Source organism: Opisthocomus hoazin, chromosome 2, assembly GCF_030867145.1.
Source record: "Opisthocomus hoazin isolate bOpiHoa1 chromosome 2, bOpiHoa1.hap1, whole genome shotgun sequence".
In the NCBI taxonomy this organism is placed as follows: domain Eukaryota; kingdom Metazoa; phylum Chordata; class Aves; order Opisthocomiformes; family Opisthocomidae; genus Opisthocomus; species Opisthocomus hoazin.
In genome coordinates this window covers 57902621-57916974 of record NC_134415.1, presented here as the reverse complement: position 1 = coordinate 57916974, position 14354 = coordinate 57902621, and the positions used below count along the sequence as shown (strand labels likewise).

Below are 14354 nucleotides of genomic sequence, written 5' to 3'. Positions count from 1 at the left end.
GCTGCCTTTACGTAGTGCCCTCAGCTTGCTGGAGGCATCTGCGTAAGCTTTTCTCCTTTTCCTTTGAGGATGCACAGGAATTTGGTGGTCGTTCAAAACCCTCTCTTGACGTTTAGTAACTTAGTTTTCATTCATTTCTGTCTTATTTACTGGAGAATCTTTCAGTAAAACACATAGAATCCATGTTCTGCTGAGAAAGCATCTAAGAAAATCAACAAGGCTTCAGTGCCAAACAGAACTGGCTTTCTCTTGGCCCTTCCACTCACCAGCAGGTTTTTTCTCACGGAGCTTTTGGTCGAAGGGCAGCTCAGCAGCAGTGCTGCGTCGGTGCTGGCTCGAGGGGAGCTCTGCTGCTGGCCCAGAGCCCGTGGAAAGCACAGGCCGTTTCGTTACTTCACCCCGGGACAAGCCTCTGGGACTCAGGACGCTCTGCTGCAGAGCCCTGCGCGCTTTCCAAGGCAGGAGGATTTCTTTTTGGCTTTGTCAGCTGCTGAGGTAAGGGAAGGGGCTGCTGCGAGAAAGGAGGCAGCAGATTTTGCGCAGGCAGGGCAGGAGGCTGTGGCTGTTTGGTGTCGCTGCCGAGAATCATTTGAGGCCAGCTCTCACTGCCAAGTTGAAAATGAATCCATAAATCCCACCAACCTCAGAAAGTCCTTGATGTTCTTTGCCTTTTGGTTGTCAAGATTCTTTCAGAAGAGGACTGGAGCAGCGGGAGCAATCCTTCAGGAGACCAGCTGCTTTCCTGGGGGAGATTCACAGAGCTGACAAATTCATTTTAAGATTAAAAAAAAAAAAAAAAAAAGTCATAAAAGAGACTCCTCTTCCTTCCCTTCTTTACCCTCACCCTTTCCCAAAAGGTTAGGAAGCCATAGACACCCTTCCTTACCAGGGGCTGGGGAAACTGGATACAAATATTTCGCTGAGAAGTCTTGGGTGGAAGGCACCTGTGCAACAGCTCCTCTGGACAAAAAGGGGGGAAGAGCGGGGTCTTCTGCACCCGATGAAGGCCCGGGCAGCTCTCAGTGCCTCCCTCCCACCTCTTCCCAACTACAGAAATTTCTCCCTCACAGAACATGGGTGACAAGTCTAATAATTTGGTGAGCTTAGATACCATAAAAATTAATGCTCTAAGAGGGTCTATGAAGTAGATAATCTTGCTTTGTATCAAACACTCGTATTTGCCAATTATTCTGAGTTTTGTTAATATTTTAACTCACTTCCTGTAAGAACTAGCACAATTTATAAGCAAACGTCTGAACTGATCACAAACAATTAAATAGAACAAGACAGGCTTCAGGGTTTCTCTCCTCCTCAAAAAGCTGGACTGCCAGGGAAGAACAAGCAATCCCCGTGCTCCAGCAAGCACGACAGACCACTTCTGCAAGCCAAAAAAAACCCCAAAAGCCCTTGGTGACAGCCTTTGACAGACTCATTCCTACGCAAGGTACAGGTACTTCACACGCATCTCTCTTAGATAATAATTTAGATATTTTCTTTCACATTTTGCATGGACTTTTGCCCAGCCAGGAGGCAGAACATCTCAGTTTTACCTCTGGAGCCATAACTCATTCGCTCTGCCACTGCGAGTCCTTTGCTTCGCTGCCTCAGGGTGCGCCCACTCTGCGTTCACTCACATCCATACAGGACCGCTGTAGCGTTTACCTCCTACGTGCTGGTGGGACTGGGATGCTTTGAACTCTCGAGAAGAGCAGTCTAATCTTACAGCACCACATATCGTTAGCATTATTAAGAAAGCGCTATGACTCGCAATCAATAGTAAATGGATTTTGCAGCATTTTAGCCCCATCCCTCCTCTGCCCTGAGCTGGGCTCGCTGCCTTGAAGTCTTGCAGCAGGCCCGGAGGAACTCTTTAGTAAGACGTACGTGTGTGCTGACGTGCCAAATGCAATTAAAACAGACACACAATGGGAGCAAAGCTGTGAACACAGCGATTTGTGGGGACAGCAGCCGCAAGGCAGCAAGCCAGAAAGTTGGGACAAGGCATGCGGGGCGGGCAGGCCTTCGAAGGCAGTGAGGAAACAAGACAGTGTGCCTCTGATGAATGGCGGCACCAGAACTGCTCAGCATAATCGCACCACCTGCTCCTCCTTTTCGGCTTTCCCCTGGGTCACACAATTCCCTTGGCTTCCCTAATTTTTCCACACTGTTTTTTCTCCCATTCTTTCTCGGCTCAGGATTTCCGTTGCACTCTTTATGGAGTGGGTCACAAGTTACAAAACGCTTCCCCATCCCAACCCCTCTCCTTCCACCTCCACAAGCCCCCACCCACTGCCGCCCCAACTCTTGTTTCCTGCTCCCCCCATGCCGGGCGCTGGCCTCCTCCCTTGCTGTGCCACCCACTCCTCCCACCTGAGCCCGGAGAGGGTCCCAGCTCTCCCTTCAGCCCTGCGCTCCAGCTGAAGGGGCTTTTGGCCCTTCTTTTTTTCCTTGTGTTATTTTTTTCCTTTGTTTTGTTTTTTCCCTTGTCTTTTTTTTTTTTTTTTTTAAACACTGTTTGGATTTGGTTTTTATTGTGGTTAAAACCATGACATAGATACCTTTAGCTTGGCAGAGATCCAATATGCTCAGGCTGTTTTCCCATCCTGCCTTCAAGCAGCCTTCCTAGCAAAAGCTGTTTGGGGAAGGAAATGGAGGCAAAGTTACCTTCCCGGGTGCTTGTGCTGACTTTGTATGGCTTTCTCTTCTCTAAGGATCAAATGCGATGCTAACAGACACTCAGCCACCGTATGCTCTTAACCACCTTAAATCCTACTGTAAAGGCAACACTCATCCTTCACCTGCCAGCCCCAAGACTGCACATTTGAGGGAGTTCCTCACGCTGCTGGTTTCACACAGAAGACAAGTGGGTATTAGGACACTGAACAGCACAACAAAACCATAAACCAGAAGCAGGCAGCAAAACACGGATGGCATAAACACAGCCAAACTGGACAAATGGAAATAAGTTTTCTCATAGAAGATGAAAAAGATTAAATAAAATGAAAGAAGCATAGAGCTGGCAGAAGCAAATATTGCCTGTTGGGGCGGTACGATAAACCTGGGAAAGGTACTGCTGTGCCAAAGTGAGACTGCAAAGGGTGGCTGCCATCCACCTGCACGCTTCCAACACCGAGCAAAGCAGGGTGCAGCTCTCCTGTGACTGTCAGCTTGCTGAATTTAGTATCAGGAATTTAATATCTGCAGAGACTCCAAACAACTGAGAAAACCGCTAAATAAGAAGCGGTATCAACTACAGCAACTGAATGAACTACAACACTGAACACAAAGACGCCATCACTGTCTGGCAGTTTGGTTTCCAGATTAGATCGAGTTTTACTACCAGAATAATGTGCTCCTTGCGTTGTCAGCAGAAGAGCTGCAAAGAGACAAGAACTGACTAACAGGACTAAACAGCAACCTGCACTTCCTAAAGGGGAGCAGCAGAAGCACAGAGGAAGGGGAAGGCTTCTACCACTTGGAATGGTAAATGGCAAAATGCATTTCATAAATAAAACCACATTCTGCAACTCCGGGGAAACCGAAGGCAAATGCCACCGTAGCCTGGCAAAGGCTGCAGTTCATCCGATCACCGCTCCAAAAGTGGTGCTGAAGAAATTTTAGCTGGGAAGCAAACTTGATTATGATTTGTTATTGCCAAAAAAATACATAGCCATTGGCAGGCAATTATAAACGTTACTCAAAACTATCATCGGAATGAGAAATACCAAGTTCTCCCCACAGGAGGTCCTGTTAGGAAGAGACTGAAGGGAGCACAGAAGCTTGTAAAAAAGTTATTTCCAGCAGGGAAACATTCTCGGAGAAGAACTTCAGCATGTGAATATCCTTTTGCCCATAACATAATATATGACATCTGGTGGATTTGAAGCCCTGGTTTCATTTAAAGAAACAGATGGAAGATCTTTAAACCTTTAGTGCATCTTTCTTCAGTTACACAGGCCATATTTAAGCGTCGCAGAAGAGGGAAAAAAAAGAGCATCATTTTAAGCTGAACTCAAAATAACACAATATTACGGAAAAAGAGAGACAGAGAATCCAAGTTCTAGATGAGCAGAAAAGTAGAAAAAAATACTGTGCAGTGGTTACTTCTGTTCATCTTTCATGATATTGCATACGCAAACAGGGATGGTATTTGGGAGACACTGTTCTAGAACATCAAAGAGCAAAGTGCAAATGCTGACCTAATACTTGTATTTGTCCAAAGGAGCTTAGAGTTGTCGAGAGAAAAAGTACAAACCGCCAAGTGGAGTGCCTGAAGGAAACATCTAGCAAGTGACATCTGTAGGACATACACCACAATAGCTTTTCAAAAACCACAGCGACCCAGCCCACCGCGAGGCGTCCGTGCGGTTGCACTCGAGGCGGGCCTTGCTTCTCCAGGGCTGACTGGCAACAAGCCGGTCCCATCCACTCGCGTCAAACCCATCCATCCGCCCCATCTGTGGGGCTTGCGCCGGCTCCACCTGCACATCGAGCGGAACCAGGGCACGTCAGCTCTGCTGGGCACGAAGCTGGGCACAAAGGCTGGAAGGAATCCACATACCTGCAGGTGAGGTTCGATCACACCAGCTGAGCCAATTCCACCGCCTTCTGCTAGCTGCTGCTTCGCACAAGGAGCCGAGACACACTGCGTCGTAACTTTATGCTTATGTTTAAGCAGCCCTAAAAGCGCGTGTGGCAGCTCAGATGGCCACAGAAGCTGCAGCACCGTGTCAGACCATGGAGCAGCGAGAGCCAAATGCAGGATCACTTGAATAATGGGCTTCAGAAAGGGGGCATTTCACAAAATCCACCCTTTATTCTGTCTTTTTATCCCCCCCTCACCCGCGATTCAGGCTCCGGCTGCCCTGACGCCAGGAGCCCTGGGTTTGCCTTGGCTGGGGCCCAGGCACTGCTGCCAGGCTTCCCCCTCTCAGGGCAGCAGCCCTGGGAAAGTCACTCGGGGTCAAGTTTAGAGTTCCAGGTTGGCACATTCTTAACACAAGCCAAAACTAAGTGTGAATGGGGATCAATTTTATGAATTTGCTGAGCTGCCAGTTATATTTTAAAGCTGAAATCTGAAACTAGGTTTGCCAGTGGGATTAGTGTCACAGCTAAACCTTAGACAGAAACTAATTGGCAAAACACTTTCAAGTCCAGAGAGCATTGCCTTACAAACGTTCTCTCTGAAGACTTCCCAGGTGTACTTTGGACACTATTGGTCAATCTGAACACAGGGGATTTTAACTAATTACATTTATTATCCAGTATGTGTGTCAATCAACAGTCAAGCAGATACACGCGAAGCATTGCAGGCATGCAACTGCAGGGCAGTGGGGCGGTAGGGCTGGGGGAGCTTCTTCCAGAGCAATCCAAAACACCCAGTTTCCTATTGCCTGCCTTTTACACCTTTGTTCCTCGCGTTTTTGGGGAGCGGGATCACCACAGCTGCACAATTGCCCAAGGCCAAGTAGCTGGGTCATGCACCCACATCTCCGTAAAATCAAAAATAAAACCCTTGGCTCACCAGGTGGCGGCTGGGTGTGCAACGCGGCGCACACAGGCTCGCGCTCTGGGCTATCCGAGATCTGCCTCCAGCCTTGCTTCTCATCTCCTTGCCAGAGGCACAAATAACCCTCTTGGGCGCAGTCAGCGCGTCGCCAACGTGGCAGCAATGCTGGCTCCAAAGCAGGATTTTCCCAGCCTCTTGACAGAGCCCGTATTTGCCCACAGGCCGGCAGCTGCACCATCCTCACCTTCGTTTATTCAGGTCTGTTTTAAATACCGCATCTGTGGTACCCAGCAGAACTCAATATGTAGTCTTTTATGTTCTGGAGGATGCAGTTTCTGCAGAATTGCATCATAGTCATTAGTCACAGGATTACAAAAGTTACGTGTGCTTTCTAGGCTTTATTGTATGTACAAGAATCTGCAAAAATGAAAGACACCCCCATCATTCTTGCATGCATCTAACCGGAAACTTTTAGACTTAAGTATTTTCAGTAAAATTGCTCTCAACAGATTGCCACAATAAAAGCAAAGGCTGCAAGAGAAATCTGAAAGAAATATGCTTAACTGATTTCCTAAGCAGTTAAGCTGAAAAATTACTGAGTTGCACAGAGTATTAAACTCTAAAGTATACAGATCCACCAGAAGACTTCCAGAGCACACAACCAATGCCACAACACCCATATCCCCTGCACGAAGTCAGGTGACATCGCACTGATGCGGAGCTGGGACCCGAAAGGACCCACAACCCAGGCTGCGCACAGGGTTTCGCTGGAACATCCCCAGGGGAGCTGCCGCGGCCCTGGCTGGAAAGGCTGCTCGTCAGCACGCTGCGTGCGGAGCGCAGGGTCACGCAGCTGAGAGCGCAGGTCCCGACAGGCTGGCCTTGCCGTCATTTTGAATGCAGCAGGGAAGAGCGGCTCCACTCCCGCCTGCTCAGTGACCAGCCAGCCCTCGGTGGGGTTAGGGGTACAATACAACATTGCCAGCTCAGGGCTGACTCAGCAGCTCGTGTGCATCACATCGAGCCCCACGCCATCAAACGCGCTAGCAGGGAAGTCAAGAGAAAACAACAAAATACGCAGTTTGGAACCTCCCCACACCCACACGGCACCTACACGGGGTTGTACAACCCCTCACAAACACCGCTGCAGGCTTACCTGCTCCAGACTGGAAAGGGCTAAAAAGGCAGGGAAAGCAAACTCCATCAATGCAGATATCGGAGGCTGATGAAAGAAACATCTGGAAAAGGTCAGCGAGCGTGCTGGCTCGTGTTGTCGCTGGAGCACACACAGAGAGAACCGTGCCTGTGTCCTGACAGGTGGCAGGCATCCTCTCAAGCCGCCAAATAAAAACCATCCAGAAGCAGCCAACAGCAACTGCAGGTATGGAGCTGCTTTTGCAGCTAAACACAAGGTTCCAGGGTGGAGATGGCCACAGAAAGGAAGCTCTTTCAAACACCAGTGGTGGCTGTTGCTTTAGAGGATCACACAGGAGGTGCTGACAGATGATGAATGACAGGCTAAACAAGCCTCTGAGCAATCCAGTGTATGCCACCTACCTTGGACCTTTGTTCACTGGCGCGTTTTACTGACTGCTCTTTTATAAAATTGGAGTTAAAAGCTTTTACTCTTCAAAAAAATGAAAAGAATTAGGTTATGGCAGTACCAGCAGAATCCAATTGTGCTGTGAAATCAGCCGTGTCACCTTTCTGAGACCTAGCTAGAGTCATGCAATCAAAATTCAGAAAAAAAAAAATTTAATCAACACTTGACAACATCTTCCTTTTGGCCTCAGAATGAGAAGCCCTTCCACACTAGTTAGAAAAAGGCAGCTGTGACCAAATGCTGGGCAATGCTGAGATTCGCCATTCCCTGTCACCCCTAGAGAGGGTCTGCCCTTCTGCTGCCAAAACACAGGACAAATGGCTCATTAGTACCTCCACAGAGCAGGGGAGCATCACGGAGCACAACCCTGTAAACCAGTGGAGGACACTTAGAGCGGGGAAGGGGTGTGTGCATGCGACGCAGTTCCTGCTCCAAAGCATTCCCAATGCATTTTGTCTTCCAAGTGTCCTAAGATGGATTTCACATGTGAATTTAAAAGGCATGAAGTGAGTTGAAATCACCATGTAGCTGCCCACCACCTTCTGGGGCAGTACTACAGCTAATACAAGTGTTTTAAAAACCAAGAGAAAAGCACGGTTGTCATGTCTCTAACTACAGAGGGGAAAAATAAAAGCTGAAAAGATAAAGCCAGAGATAGGGACAGAGACAAATTAAGGCACAGGGAACAGCAGAACAGGATGAAGAGAGGAGAGTATCAGAGAGTGAGAGAAAACAAAAACCAACACGAAACACTGGATCAGGAGATGGATGACATTCAACAGAACTGGGCAAGAGATACCTCTGCATGTTACTTACGTTGTACCCACTTTGAATACGGCTTCTTGAAGCGGGAAGGGGGTATTCGAGCGCTGCATCGCACAGCACGGCTACGCCTGACAGCTGTTCTGCGTGCAACTGTGAATCACTGAGTAGTTGCTCTCCATCCCCCACCGCTGCTGCTGCTTCAGGAAGCACTGAGGACTGGAACGCATCACAGCTGCCTTGAAAAATGGTAAAGTCTTGATTTTCAGAGCAAGCCTACTGAGAAGTTTGGCGCATGGAGCTCGATGGCCAGGGCTGTGGGGCTGACAAAGAAGCACTCCCTGGCGAGACCTGCTGGGGCAGCTGGCAGGTCCATTAAGGCACAGCAACATCAGCCCTCGCTAGCTGGCTGCTCTGTTTCATGTGGTCCAGAGTCCCAGGGCCAGCAGTGAAGCTTGTAGGGCCACAACACTGGCCAGGCCACGCAGCACTGGGTTTCCTCAGGGGTTCAAAAAAAGCCTAAGCAGTTTAATTTAAAAGCTCAGGAGAACATTACCCACCCCCCCGTTACCAATCATTATTAAATAGGGAAAGCTTTTGTCATGTCATTCAGCTCAAAAACCACTAACATGACATTGTTTTCTCTCATGTACAGGACAAGGATTAGCAAAGGTTTCTAAAGCCAAGAGTTATGCTGCCTGTTCGATTTTTTTTTTTCCCCTCCCCCTCCCTTTTAACACTGAAGTTCAGCAGCAGCTTACATGCACTGGCATAGTACAAACCTCTAGCACGCAGCCCCACTTCTTGAAAACCTCAGCATTCAGGAACACGGATACAAGACATGAAAAGAGGCACCCACCTTCAAATGCTTTCACAACCGCAGGGGAATTGCACAAGAAACACCACAATAATGAGGAAGGTCATACTGCTGCCATGGAACAGACAGACCAGGACCTGGGCAACTTTCTCCAAACCACCAAAGAAGTCTGTGACACGGCATCAAACCGCATTCAGACTTCCAGCTGGATGCCCGATGACAGCCTCCAACATCCACTCAATGACACAGCAATTTTAATCCGTAGACTTGAGCTACCAAAAAGTGACTCTTGCAGACAGAAAAGACGCCTCGTGACAATCTCTTCATAATTGGGCCAGGTGTCTCTGTTGGAAGACAGTATTTTCTTTCCTCGGATTGTATTTAAATTTGATTTCTGGCCCCAAAACACAGAGGGAAGGAAAAGGCTCACGACAGAAAACAGAAGACGCATCCCAGCTTTAATCCAAATTTTCACTGTAGCTACTGGATAGCTCCAACAAAACACAGGAAACATGTCTTGAGTGGTTGTTCAAGTCTCTAACTACAGAGGGGAAAAATAAAAGCTGAAAAGATAAAGCCAGAGATAGGGACAGAGACAAATTAAGGCACAGGGAACAGCAAAACCTTGGGTCCACATTCCGCACGCTGCTCGGAGCGGAGGTGCCATGTCACCGGGGAAGAGCATCTTTTAGAAAGCGAGCTGGTGACAGTGATATTGCCAAGATAACAATCGCTGTGGTGGTACTGGCACCCGTGGCACCTTTACAATTTTATTTCAGTATCTTCTGCGACCGTTTGACTATGTCACTGCCCCATTCCGCCCCCAATAGCAGCAAAAACCACTACTGCAACACAAAGGCTGTGAGAAAACCTCTATTATCTTTAGGATGTCTTTACAGGTTATACACGAGAGGAAGCGCAGAAACCCTGAAGCGGTGCCATAAACCTTCCAGCAGAAAGAAGCGCAGGGCCTGCTGCTGCTGCAGCTGCTGCACAAGAAGGTGGTTCCTACAACTGTCCCAATGTCCCTTCCCTGTCCTCTCTGAAAGGCCCCTTTAGACAAACTCAGTTTTGGCCAAACGGCTTTTCAGTGGCACTTCACACTTTTTCACCACTGTCCACAGGCTCCCAGTCAGCTCCAGCCCCAAGGTAACTGGAGGAGTGGGAAGGAGTGCAACGCATGCAAGCGTCCTCTGCAGCTTTCTTCCGAACAGCAGCTCCCCACACCGGGTGACAGTAAGCCTCTAATTTTAATACGGTAAGACACTAAGCAAGCCATTCTGGAAATCTAACACAAAGCAAAACCAAACAACACAAGGAAAACTGAGAAAAGATTTTGTGAAAAATAAATCCATCCATCCAGTTATGTTCCACCCAGCATACAACACATGAAATGCCAAATATTAAAAACAACAAAACCAAAAAAGGGCTTCCCAATTTACAGGTAACTACTGAGTTGCTACCATGAGTAGTTTGTAAATTTTTTTTTTTAATATCAGCTGATAAGAAGCATTCTGTACTCGCAAACGTTGCATTGCTTATGGTCTTAGATCAACATAAAGCCACCAAAAAACTAATACTTTATTTGAAGTTTTTGGGCTGATAATTTTCGTAATCAAGTTTTCACTCCAGACATTCATTCCCTCATCCGAAACACACGTTCCCTGTCACATCGGAAGAGCTATCAATATTCACTAACCTCTTTGAACTCACTTCTACATTTACCACCCTAACTAGAAAACACCACTTTTAAGAGTTTATTATTGCAGTATGATAGTAAAAAGCTAATCCAGGGTTACTGACGCACCGGCCTTTCTTTTAACACTACAAAGTGTCTCTTTTCAGGAGTAAGTGTCCAACCGCTGCAACCACGGCAGCGGCAGCAGAACCCATTTTAGCAGCAGGCACCTCTCCGCTGCCGCGGGTGAGCAGCTGCCCACCAGCCAGATGCGACGTCCCAGGGACTCGCTTCCCACCGCCCTTCTCAGGAGGGCCTTCTGAACCTTGCCTTGGCATGTAATGGGGCGTGAGACCCTGGCACACGATGGAGGCACAGCCACGGCGTGAGCAGCCACGCAGCGGTGACACCCACATTTCTCTCGTTTGACAAGAAACGAGTCATGTGGAGCTGTCTCTGGGTACCTCCTACACAGACCGCACCACCCGCTGCCTCCGAAGCCAGCCTGACATGCCGGATGTCCTTTCCTGTCAAAATGCAGGAAAATTGAACATTCTGATGCTGTTGTCCCCTAACCTCACTGTTCTTCTGCTGACCTTACTTGGCATCGTGTTATATGTGCCTGCAAAGAAATAATGGGACAGAAACGCACTTGGTCATTGTGCCCAGGAACGTAACACATGAACCAACTCAACAGCCACCACAAAAACAAGGAATGCCCCTGCCGACTGGCTACAAGATGTGACAAATGCATTTATTGTACCAACAGACTTCTAAGGTACCACAGACCACGCACACGATGAATCTCCATGGCCAGGCATGCTCTGGCTGCTGTGTTCCAAGTTCCCAACCAACACTTACAGCCTTTTGAGGCCCTATATTTGCCACATTTTACTTCTCATGTAACAGCAGGGCACAGAAAAAGCAACAGTACTTGCTTCTGCATAGGAAGAACAAAGGACACAGCATTCCTTCCTCCATTTCCCCTGTCTCCATCACCCTGTTTCTTAGCCCTGGATGGCAGTCACTTGCAACAGAAACTTAAATTTAGGCAAAGCTTATCAGTCACAGGCTGGATGTGGTCTGCTGATATCTACTAAGACAAAACTATGTTAAAAATGCTTCACATACATTTCCTCCATTCATTACCAAATCAACTACATCAAAATTGTATTGGCACTCCATTCCTATAAATGGTATGGAAAAATAGCACGCACTTACAGAATTCAAAGCAGTAACACAATGCACATCCATAAAAAATGGCATTATATTTATACAAGCATCTTTGAGTAGTACCCAAATCTGCTCTCACATGCAATATGGTAGTTTTTTATTATTTTAAATTAGCTTGCAAATAACAGGCAGTTTGAACCCATGTAGATAATGAATCATTTTGGCTCAAAGTCCACTGTAACTACACACACATCTCTGCAACTTACATCAATGAAGGGAATGAGACACTGAGAAAAACATTCAGCTAAACTCATGTCTGCGGCAGTATTGCACTGGCTGGAGATTGTTACATTTTGGTTAAATATGAAAAATATCTGCATATTTGATGAAAACATAATTAGATCAAGTTACACTGCTGGGAATCAACATGTCTAAAGCCTGGCTGAAGGAAGCACTTCTGTGAGTCTACCAGCGCTGCCTCTGAAGGTGGCACTATTTGAGAAGCTCTACTGCAAACATATCACTAATACAGAGCTGCTTGAAGGAAAACAAAAAATACTCTTTTAAGAATTGTATCAAAAAGGAAAAAAGTCAAAACTGAGAATGCCATGCAGAGACTAAATGTTCGTCATCATTCCCAAGCGTTCCTATAGCACTTAAGCTCATCATGGAGCCTGAAACCCTCAAACATTTCACACCAACTCTTCCTGTTCTCTCATTCTCCAGTAATTTTTAAGCAGTTTACATAAAATATGAGCCTCACAAGGCATTCTGAACTACATAAAATCAAAGACTGTTCCTCAAAGTTTGCAACAGAAGAGCTATTCAAGTAGCCAGGCTTGAAAGAGGAACACGCGGTAATCATTCTACTCAGTACCAATGAAAAGAATCAAAAGTTTAAAGCTAATTTGTATTTTCTGTACAAATTATATTTTTTTTAAACTAAAAGATAAATAAAAAAATAAAGTACATCAAAGCATTTCCTTGTTAAAGTTGGAACTAAATATTAGTGAGAGTTGCCACGGATTCACAAGATACAATTAATTAATAGCATCGGTAGTGCATCAAAAAGTTTGACGCTGTTTTACAGCAATACTCCCATTTTAGAATATCAAAATAGTATTGAAAAGCGTAAATACTCAATAGATTTCAACATTTGGCCCTTTTTTTTTTCCTTTTTAATGCTTTTTCAATATTTTTAATCAAATCTTCCTTTAACTTGTGTCCAGGCTCCGAAGTACATTCAAGGTAGAAGAATTCAACTGAAGAAATGCAGTACTGGTAAGGATACTTTCCTTAAAATGAAAAATGTCTTCTCCCTGGATGTCTACAAAATACGCTGAAGACAGACATTTCAAGACTGTAAAACTGACTAAGCTCACACGAATAAAACAAATATACATAGACAGGCACAAATACCGACCACATAATTTCAAAATCATTCTATCATTAGCTTGAGACCAATTGTGAGATTTGATATCCTCACTCAATTTTCAGGAGTGCCACACATAACCATGCTCCAGGGCAACAGAATAGCCCCACTGATCGGCGACTGCAGATGAGAAACATTTTTCTAATTTATCTAGAAAGCTAGCAATGGGGACTCAAGTCAGTTCCACAGAGCCGATGTGACACAGCAGCTCTTTGTCTGCCCCTACTGCATATATTCAATTTTTTTATATTTATATTCTATGAGGAAAAAAAAATTCAGCAGTGAAATCTAGTTGTATTTCATCCTTCAAAATTTAAATCCTTAAAAACCTAACGTTTAAAAATATGCAGCAGTGACATGCCAATATACTGGCGACAACTTGAAGGAAGAGCTAATGATGCACATGACCTGAAATACAGGAAGAACATAAAACCCGTGAAGGTAGAAGTCAGCAGAACAGACAACACTGGATATGTCATTTCTCTTGTCCCACTATTCCAGGATCAGTTACTGAAAACACTGCCTCATACTAGTGTTGATGGCTCTACATAGCTATCCAGAGCTAGGATGTAAACATTCATTTTTTTCCGCCAGAAAATAAACACTCAAATAAATGCAGGGAAAAATCAACTGCACATTTGATAGGATGAGCAGAATTCCATCTACCTATTTCCCACAACATGATTTTTCCACCCTATAGCTGACTGGAGTTTGTTGTTTGCTTTTTAAAATACAGCTGCCCTCCTCACTCCAAACACTTATTTTTCATACAGCAGATTAAGGCACTCCAGTTGATCAATCTGTGCTACGGGATGTTTTTTGCTGGATCTGTAGTTCATCTGTTTATAGATACCCCCTGAAGGGCTTTCATACGGCACCAACGTGTCTCAGGAAAGCCCAACTCCACATACCAAATGTCTGTCTAGACAGGGTCCAAGTGGGAAAGACACGTCCAGGAACACTCCACATCTCACAGCACTATAATACACATAGCACCAAAATACACAGTTTAACCATATTAATCCTTAAACTGTGCTTATATTCACACTACACAAAGTATGTCATCTATTACCTTGGACAAAGTGGTTGCCCATTTGGAATCAGAAAAATATATTTAAAATCATAAACCCTTAAAGCATGAAGTAAAAAAGGGCCTGTGTTGAGCTTACTACTTTATGAATAAGTGATGGTTCTTTGGTCAGGACACAGTCTCGTCAGTGTGACTTTGCGGAATATATTCCTTACACTCATCAAACTGGTATTAAACAGAATAATGCACAGGAGGAAAGGCACGAGATTCAACATAACAAAGGCTTAAGTAAAATCTCTGGTCATAAGAAATCAAACTACATTTAACACTGTTAATGCTTATTGTTCCGT

The 14354-nt window shown here is 45.7% G+C and overlaps 1 long non-coding RNA gene across 1 annotated transcript; it reads right to left on the bottom strand.

The window, feature by feature from the left end:
- Window positions 1-92: 92 nt before the first annotated feature.
- On the bottom strand, window positions 93-4754 carry LOC142360550 (uncharacterized). The gene is made up of 3 exons (XR_012763154.1): window positions 4562-4754; window positions 2559-2632; window positions 93-742 (listed from the first exon to the last, which is right to left on the bottom strand). It is a non-coding gene; the product is annotated as an uncharacterized LOC142360550 (long non-coding RNA).
- Between the last annotated feature and the right edge of the window lie 9600 nt (window positions 4755-14354).